General features: G+C 41.5%; 1 protein-coding gene across 1 annotated transcript in view; it reads right to left on the bottom strand.

Annotated features, from left to right (window-relative positions):
• Window positions 1-713, bottom strand: part of LOC143276914 (histone H3.3-like) — a 4,267-nt gene extending 3,554 nt beyond the window's left edge. Inside the window, exon 1 of the mRNA XM_076581578.1 lies at window positions 556-713. The gene's annotated coding sequence lies outside the window, so the exon portion shown is untranslated. The remainder of the gene's footprint in view (window positions 1-555) is intronic.
• Between the last annotated feature and the right edge of the window lie 9,084 nt (window positions 714-9,797).

Genomic DNA, 9,797 nt, shown 5'->3' on the forward strand with positions numbered 1-9,797 from the left:
ACTATTACTGCATAATTCATATTCCCTTTCATGATTTGCGGATAGCATAACTGAAGAATGGATTGTCAATGAATATTACTTGTGATTTAATTTAAATGTTCTTTCTGATTACATAATAATCGAGACACATCAAAATAACACATGTTATCACCTCGAGCACTGTGATCAATTCATTGCGCTATATAAAAATTTTAGATACTAATTTTGGATGTAAATGGTCAGGTGTGTTTTGGCCCTGTGGTAAGTCTTCTCACTTCCAATCTTAATGTACTGTATATGGTTCAATCTCCTCAGTACCTTTTTCAAGCTTAATGGTGTTTAATACGGAGTTTTAACATTGTTTTTATCTCTCTTGGATAAAGTGCGTATTACCAGTGAGTTTTCAAGGCCTTGTTGCACATGTTTACAGAAGTGCAAACCTCACCGAGCCGAAGTCTACGTGGATTCGATTATTCATGGAGTAAAAGGAATATCTGATTTCATGTAACAGCAATACAATCTCGTATTTCAAGGTTTGTACTTAGACAATTTGTTACAAATATAAAAATACTGCACCTGGAGATCCGGATTTCTTTTTCAATTCAATGAGGAAGGTGGAAACTGAAACCGAAACGACAACTTTTAACGAATTTGTCTTTCATTTATAGTGACTTCCCGTAGAAAAGGACTGGATTCTTTCCCTTGGTTTTGTTGACAGTTTATTGTTTCCAGTCGCCGGCAATCTGCCGGGGTTGTTAGCTAATACATATGCACTTGTAGCCGGGTTGGCTACAATCTTCGTTGGGCCAGCTTAGCAGACGACTTTTGTGACTCGCCGAAGGTTACTAAAGGAAGCTGTAAATCGGTCACAAGTTATCTCCCTTTACAGGGAACCGTATGATTTTTCATCAATTTGTTAAATTATAAACACTTCCTTATAGATGAGATTATAGTTTTATGTTATGGGACTTCAGAACGATCATACGTCTCAAATGTAATGATATCATTTGGCCAGAAAGCCTATAACTTTTTAAAACTAATATTTATGTGAATGAGTTTTGGCGCGATCTTCGAAATCCACTCAGTTGAAACATACAAAATACCTTCGTTTTCTATAAATCAATATAGTTGCCGTGGAATTTAGAATGTGCATTAAAATGTAAATGATTAAGCTTTCTTCTCGTTTACTGCTTTCCGTGTACACCTAAGTTATAGGCATGCGATGGTACGAAATGTCTGATAGCATTTCGGCCCCACAAAACTCTTTTCTTCAAGCCATTGGAATTCGTCAGTGCCGATTTGAGCAAAATATGTTTTTACAATGCCTAGACATTTTTATAGCGTGTCTTGCAGATGTTTGCATTTCTGTTATCAATCTGATTAGTATCGTGCATGTATAATTGTGTTGTAGTTGGTTTAAACGAAGTATTTCATTGTCGATCACAACCTGAGTGCCAAAGGTGCCGACACGGGAGCTGTCCGTTGAGTTTTCTCTTGAATTTTACAAAAATATATCTTTACTCTAGAAGCAGATTCTATAGATGATTTTTATATATTTGGAAATTCAGGATGTTCAGTTACTTAATTGTTGCAATTATATTACATATTGCGACGTATTAATTGTTGTAATGTACAAAAATGATACATGAACTCGTTAAAAGCTCGTTCATTCAGTGACTCTTTTTGTTTACAGTTTTTAACTACATTATTTTTGTAGAAAATGGTTTAGCTTAAGAAAATGCTCGTCTCTTGTAGTTTTGTGTGATATATAATAATTATGTCTATGTTAGTTCCCCGAGCTGAAAGTCAGAAGCCTCTAAATTTGGTCAAACAAACACAAGCTTGGCCCCTCAAGGCTCGCGGAGGGCCGGTTTCCTGAGTCGCTTCACGGCGCTGGCTTTGCGGTTCGGCGGAACAGAATATAAGGAGTGAGCGAGTGCCAGACAAATAGAGAACTCTCCTGGTCTGGAAGAATGAGAGAATAAAGAAAGACAAGAGAGGCAAGGCCTTCAAGACTCACATGTGATACACTTTAAAAAAAAAAATCCAAGCTTTTTATGTATTGAGTATATTTCAAAATGTAATGTTTAAGATGAGAACGATCAGTCTGAAGCAAATTAACTCCCCTAGCATTACAGAGTAATTTTCCTTTTTTACTTCTGTACCAAAACGTTTGCAAAATAAATAAAACTTCCATGCTTAGCAAAAGAAGTTCCTGTTTGAACAAAAAAATGATAATAATGACTGCTCTAGCTGTTGGGTCAGAATATCAGATCAAAGTGCCAAGTTTAGAGAATACAAAAAATATAAATATAACAGTAACTGCAGTTTGCATATAATTAGGCTTCATTCTTTATTTTTTTTGTGCCCATCCCAGAGGCGCAATATTTTAAACAAGATGACTGGAAAGAACTGAATTTTTCCTATTTTTATGCCAAATTTGGTGTCAACTGACAAAGTAGTTGCAGAGAAAATGTCAATGTTAAAGTTTACCACGGACACACAGACACACACACACACACAGACAACCGAACACCGGGTTAAAACATAGACTCACTTTGTTTACACATGTGAGTCAAAAATCAGCGCACTGCCTTCCCGAGTCTACCTTGCCTGGCTGCAGCTCTCTTCTGCAAACACCTTATACCTGTCTTCACCTTCTCTAACACCACCTTACCACCCCATCACACACTTTTCTAGTCACACAAGCACATTCACATTTTTAGATGGTGTCAGAAACACCAACTTAGCTCATTTAAACTTGCCAACGCAAATATATCTATCGCGAATACCGTGTGAACAGATCGACGTGGCTGGGTCATCTTCACTTTCAGTTTTTCAAGGAGGCGTCACTGCCTTCGGAAAAATCCACATACGCTACACCACATCTGCTAGGTAGATGCCTGACAGCAGCATAACCCAACGTGTTTGTCATGCCTTGAGCGCATGCTTATATATTTGTGTACCTAACAGAATGGATTTCTTTTTACAAAATTTTGCCAGAGGACAACACTTTTGTTGCCATGGGTTCTTTTTCAGTGCATGCTGCACACGGTTTATCGTGTCTTCCGAAAGACTATACGCTCAATTTAATTTTCCAGTCAAACTTGGGCGAGAGGGGGATTTGAACCCACACCCTAGCGGACTCAATGTATTGGCAGCTGAGCGTCTTAACCATTCTGCTACATTCCTCCTAGGTCAGCACTGTTCGGAAGAACATTGAACGCTCCATCAGGCTCCATCATCTGCAGTTGTCAGCTGTTTTCTATCAACAGTCGCCACACGCCTGCACATGTATGTGTGAGCTGTGATAAATAGGAATATGTGTGTGAGTGCATGCATGTGTGTGCAATGTGGGAGATGGGGAATGTAGATGTGTGTGTGCTTGAGCTGCGATACGTAGGAGTGTGGATGTGTGCATGCATGTGTGTGTGTGTGTGGTTGGTAATGTGGGAGATGGGGAATGTAGATGAGTGTGTGTGTGTGTGTTATGCGTTGGAACTTAAGTGCTTTTATGTGTAATGTTGGGCCTGTGTCTATAATCCTGTGGTAATCCCTGTACAGGGCAACAATCCACAATGGTCTGTCTGTGTGACTGCATATTTGTTGCACGTCTGTTGTGCACAGAAACCATGCGATACCTGCTTGACCTTCCTTCAGTGCAGGCCAGAAACAAGTTAGAACAGGTCAAGACCTACTTCAAAGCATTAGAAAATCCTCAAAACCCACTGCATGACGCAGTCAAAGAACCAAAAGGCAGCCGTCTAGGACGAGGAAGATCATGGATGGGGCAAGCAGAAGACACAATCCAGCTAGTATGCCGACTACAAGACCTGAAAGAAACAAAAGAATGGGAGAAAAACCCTGAAAACCTCAACCTTCTATTCAACACAGCCATTTCACCCACTCTAGGAAGACATTGTCGGGAATGGCCAGAGGGCAAAACTGATGCGGAAGTGAAGCTACTCATAGTAGAAAACGGTAAAGAGGACATCATCATATACACAGATGGCTCAGTCACCAAAGACCAATCCGGTTGGGGATTCACTGCGAAACAAAATGGAAAAACAGTTAGGGAAGAGAATGCTGCCTACAAAGTCACAACCTCCACCCTAACGATTGAAGTTGAAGCTGTGACACATGCCCTCCAGTGGCTATCGTCCATCCATACGCCCGGAAACCAACATGCCATGATTCTAACCGACTCAATGAACCTCATACAGAAAATTGAAAACGGAATGGGAAGCCCAGAGTGGCATAAGGCAATGCGCAACTTTCAGATTAAAAAACTCACATGGTCATACTGCCCGGGACATGCAGGAGTTAAGGGAAATGAGCGAGCTGACAGACTTGCTGGTAACGCAACACCAACGAGCGGCCTACATCTAGGAAAATCGGAAATCCTCAGAAAAGTCAAAGAATATAAAAAAGAACAGGTACAAGGCCATCACACCATCGATCGCCTCAAAGAAATAAAAGCAGAGAGAGGGAGCGGCCGCAAGTCTAACATGAAAGGTAGAGCACGATGCTTTGCAAATCAAACAAATATCGGCATCATTTCCAAACCAACATTGCGCAAATTTCTTCAAAACGGACGGAACAGAGTCTCTGTGGGCTTTTCCAAATACAATAGACTGAGCAACACACTAGACGCCACGTTCTTGGCATCAGAGATCTTTTCCCATCCCTCTTGCGGCCAATCAGTGGCAGCCTCTGTGCGTGTGTGTATGTGTGTGTTTGTGTGTATGTGTGGGTCTGTGTTTTTGAGTGCGTTTGTGCATGCGTGAGAGTGTAAGTGTACACAAGTGTCAGGAGAGTTATGTGCATGTGTGTGTGTGTGTATGTGTGTGTGTGTGTGTGTGAGGGGGGGAGGTGGGGGTGCAGGGAGGAGGTGGGGTAGAGGATGAGGTATGTGAGTGTATGCATGCCTACACTGTGGGAGCAACAGGATATTGGAACGTATATATTATATATATATCTTTGTATATATGTATGGGGTTTTGGGGGTGGGAGATATGGGCGTGTGTGTGTGTGCTTGTACAAGTAAGCGTTCATCTGTGTGTGTGTGTGTGTGTGTGTGTGTGTGTGTGTGTGTGTGTGTGTGTGTGTGTGTGTGTGTGTGCCATGGAAGCTGCGATACATAGACTAGAAATGAGTGTGTGGAGGAGGGGGGTAGAGGAGGTGCAGGGTAATGTGGTGTGTGTGTGTGTGTGTGTGTGTGTGTGTGTGTGTGTGTGTGTGTGTGTGTGTGTGTGTGTGTGTGTGTGTGTGTTGGAGCTCATGTACGTTTATATGTATTTGACTGTGCTTTCATATCTGTGAAACTGCGTTTTGGGGGCATATCTGTTATGCATGTGTGGGTGTATGTGTGAATGTGTGTCTTCATCTTTTATATTTATTTGCTTATTTATCATCATTGTTGTCTTATTTATTTAATTATTTATTTATTATTATTATTATTATTATTTTCATTACTACTACCTTTTTTTATATCATAATTATTATTTATTTATTTATTTATGTAAGCTTATCTATCTTTTTTTTTTTTCTCAAGGCCTGACTAAGCGCGTTGGGTTACGCTGCTGGAGAGAGAGAGAGAGAGAGAGAGAGAGAGAGTGTGTGTGTGCGTGCGCGTGTGCTTGGATCTGTGATATGTAGGAATGTGTGTGTGTTTGTGTGTGTGCACGGTTGTTTATTATTAAATGATTATTGTAAATAGTATTTCACTTTATTTATTTTATTGTATATTCCCTCCTGACTACATTCGTCGAGTTGTGCCACTTGCCAGGCATCTGTTTAACAGATGTGGTATACCGATAAGCGTATATGGATTTGTCCACACGCAGTGACGCCTCCTTGAGCAATTGAACTGAGCTGATCTGCTTCGACGAACAAAATAACCAAATAATGTGAACTGTATTTCATACTTTCAACAGTAATTTATTGAGATGTGTCTTGTGCGTTTAGTGCCTTTTTCATTCATTCATGTTTTCAGTATTGTTATCAGTTATAATGGATGTATAGAGATGTATGACTACTGTACTGTGATCAATACTGTGTCACAGTTATAATGGATGTATAGAGATGTATGACTACTGTACTGTGATCAATACTGTGTCACAGTTATAATGGATGTACAGAGATGTATGAATACTGTGCTGTGATCAATACTGTCACAGTTATAATGGATGTATAGAGATGTATGACTACTGTACTGTGATCAATACTGTGTCACAGTTATAATGGATGTATAGAGATGTATGACTACTGTACTGTGATCAATACTGTGTCACAGTTATAATGGATGTACAGAGATGTATGACTACTGTACTGTGATCAATACTGTGTCATAGTTATAAAGGATGTACAGAGAACATAGTGCTATGATCAATACCATGTCACAGTTTTAACGGATGTGCAAAGATGTATGAACATAGTGCTTGTGATGATGTAATTGTGTTGGTGCACTTTATGTACTTGTGAGGATTTAATTGTGTTGGTATACATACATACTTGTGAGGATGTAATTGTGTTGGTGAACCTAATGTACTTGTGATGATGTAATTGTGTTGGTGTACTTTATGAACTTGATGATGTGCATGTGTAGTCTTTGTTCCTAAGGATGTGTTGGCGTCGAGTTACTTTACATATTTGTGAGGATGTGCATGTATTTACATACTTGAGGATGTGTTGGTGTTGGTGTACCTTATGTTGTGAGGATGTGTAAGAAGGAAGGTGTACACTTTTAGTAAGATGTATGTCATTAGTGATGAGATTTGTTAAAGAGCTTATGTAATATCACTTTATACAATGTATGTTAATTTTTATTTGCACTTGATATGTAACTACTCATCGTTTTTTATGCGTTACATACATATTCATGTAAAAACTAGTTTTCTCGTTGCCCATGCTTATTGTGATATCATTCCAGTGATGTCCATGTAGTTTTAGATGTAAATATCATCTCCTGTTCTGACGGAAATGTTTCCTTTGTTGAAAAAATAATCGGAAATGGATGTTGATGTTTAGCTTTTATTTCAAAAGATATTGTTTCCAGTTTGGGAAAGTCCAGTATATTCCCTTGAAAAGACAGGTACACACAAACACAAAACAGCCAAAACAAGTGCAAAGGAAACAATGTGACAAACAGAACAGCATACTCCTGATACCCGCACACATGAACCTCCGATGTGCTGTGCCGCTGACCATTCCATCCGTTGCGTTGTTTGTCACAAGGGGTTCAAACCCTCAGCCTCTCAGCCCTCAGTCCACAGCACAAACAACTTCATGGTGACAGCTGGTGTTTATTGAAATTTCCTGCTCCATACAATTTGTTGTAAGCGTAATATTGCTGAGAGTTACAATTTTTATTTCTTTATGAATGCAAACATTTCCATCCCTTTATCAGGCAGAAAGATACATATATATATATATATATATATATATATATATATATATATACTGTTCAAGAATAGAAAAGCAACAATGTTCAGAAAGCAATGTAATATCATTGCACTAAACAAATGGGTTGGGCATGGCTTGTATATAATTACGCTTGTCAAGTGACTTGTAAAACAACAGGCGCACACACACACGCAGAGCATGCTGCATGGGCGAATTGTGAAGCCTGTGGGGAAAGTGCCTTGTCTTTTTTGTGTGTGTGCTTCACATGGCAGTCATGTTTTTGATGGCAATGCCGATGAACTGTTTACCCAGTATAAAACCCAGAAAAATTACAGTCTGTCAAATATTTCTGAATGCAAACATTCCAATGCCAAAAATGCCTTGTCTGACTCAAGCACAACGAAACAACGCCATTGGTCGACTGCAGGCTGGACAGTCTCAAGCTGATGTCGCACATTTCAACGTGGCGCGAATCACCATAAGTTGGCTGTGGGCCAGACTGGAAACCACTGGTGTCACAGCAGACAGACAACGCACTGGACGACCAAGAGCGACGACAGCAGCCCAGGACCGCTTTATTCGCCTACGACATCTGTGAAACCACTTCCTTTCAGCCTCACCCACAGTCCAGGTACTGAATGGAGTGCCACATGTCTCTGACCAGGCCATCCGCAATCGGCTCCACGCAGCTGGCCTGCACGCTCAACGTCTGGTCAGAGGACCTGTCCTCACAAAGCGCCACCGCTTAGACCGCCTCCAATGGGCCACCGAGCATCGCTTCTGGACTTCAGCCCGTCATTGTAACCATATGCTATATAATGATGAATCACAATTCCTTTTGCAACGTCACGACAGGAGATGACGAGTCTTCCGAAGAATGAACGAACACTATGCAGCAAACTGCGTTGACCAAGCACCTGCTCGGGGTGGTGGGGGTGTGATGGTGTGGGGCGCCATCAGTGACAATGGACGCAGTCAACTGGTGCGAGTTGACGGGGCTCTGAACGCCCTGCACTTTGTGGCTGATATCCCGCAGCCTCATGCTCTCCCACTTCTGTCCCCCCCACACGTCATTTTCATGCAGGATAATGCCAGACTGCACATGGCAAGTTATACCCAGGCCTTCCTGGCTGTCAACAACATTAACACGCTGCCCTGGTCCTCACTGTTTCCAGATCTCTATCCATTTGAGCACATGTGATCCGAGTCAGGGTCAACATGTCAGAAAACTCGCAGGATCCTTTCAAGGCACTCAAAGAGGAGTGGCATGCCATCCCACAATAAGTAATCACCCGCCACATCGGATCCATGTCCCGCTGCTGCCGAGCAGTCATTGCTGCCCAAGGTGGTCAAAACCCCTACTGATTCTGACTTGGCTCACTGGACAGTTGCTGTCCAATTACCACACCTTTGAAACTGAATGAAATATCAAAAGAACAGCCTTCACAGTATAACAAGTTTGGACATTCTCGGTTCTTCAGTTATTTTTCTACATTTTTATTTCCGATTGGAAAAAGAAAAAAAAAGAAGAAAAAAAAAGATCAGTTCAATGTAATGGGTTATTGCGTTTCTTATTTTGAACAGTATATATGTATATCATATATATGGATAGTTAAAATGTGATATATACAAAAGTAAATAGATTAATTCATCACATACTGTTAAATTATGGTCAAATGATTTCATGTTACATATACCGGTGCATACATATTATATATATATGGGGCGAGAAATCTGACTGCTCCAACTACAGAGGCATCACCCTTCTGTCAATTGCAGGAAAGATTCTGGCAAGAGTCCTACTGGACAGGTTGATTCCCACCATCGCCGAGGAAAATCTCCCCGAGAGCCAGTGCGGGTTTCGAGCAAACAGAGGAACCACAGACATGATTTTTGTGCTACGCCAGTTGCAGGAGAAGTGCAGGGAGCAGAACATGGGCCTTTACGCAGCCTTCGTCGACCTGACCAAGGCCTTCGATACGGTTAGCCGAGATGGGCTCTCGAAGGTCCTGACAAAGCTTGGATGCCCACCAAAGTTTCTTGCAGTCCTCAAGCAACTCCATGAAGATCAGCGTGGCCAAGTGAAGTGTGGAGGCGAACTTTCAGAGCCGTTCCCCATTGGAAACGGTGTCAAGCAAGGCTGCGTCCTGGCCCCCACACTCCTGGCAATCTTCTTTGGCCTGATGCTGAGGGAAGCCAAGGAAGATCTGTTTGAAGGCATCTACATCAGATTCAGAACTGATGGCAGCATCTTCAACCTCCGTCGTCTCCTTGCGCGTACCAAGACCACTGAGGAACTGATCCTGGAGCTGCTGTTTGCAGACGACTGTGCTCTCCTCGCTCATACTGAGGAAGCTCTGCAGTTAGTCGTCAATCACTTTGCTGATGCAGCCTGGGCTTTTGGCCTCATCATT

Source organism: Babylonia areolata, chromosome 33 (genome assembly GCF_041734735.1).
Source record: "Babylonia areolata isolate BAREFJ2019XMU chromosome 33, ASM4173473v1, whole genome shotgun sequence".
Lineage (NCBI taxonomy): Eukaryota > Metazoa > Mollusca > Gastropoda > Neogastropoda > Buccinidae > Babylonia > Babylonia areolata.